Raw genomic sequence first — 224 nt, 5'->3', positions numbered from 1 at the left:
CTGAAACCTCTATCACTTTGTGATTGTTGTGCCCAAGATGGCTTCCAACCATCCATCACCCACAAGTCCTTCTCTGTTCACAAACAACAGGTCCAGCGGCTACCTTCCCTAGTTGGCTCACTCACCAGCTGTGCCAGGAAATTATCTTCCACACTCCAGGAACTTCCTAGACTGTTTCCTCCCCACTGTATTGTATTTGCAGCAGACATCTGGTATGTTGAAGT

This window comes from Eurypyga helias, unplaced genomic scaffold, assembly GCF_000690775.1.
Source record: "Eurypyga helias isolate BGI_N326 unplaced genomic scaffold, ASM69077v1 scaffold9815, whole genome shotgun sequence".
NCBI lineage: Eukaryota > Metazoa > Chordata > Aves > Eurypygiformes > Eurypygidae > Eurypyga > Eurypyga helias.
The sequence above is the reverse complement of the archived record's forward strand: the minus strand, read 5'-3'. Positions refer to the sequence as shown.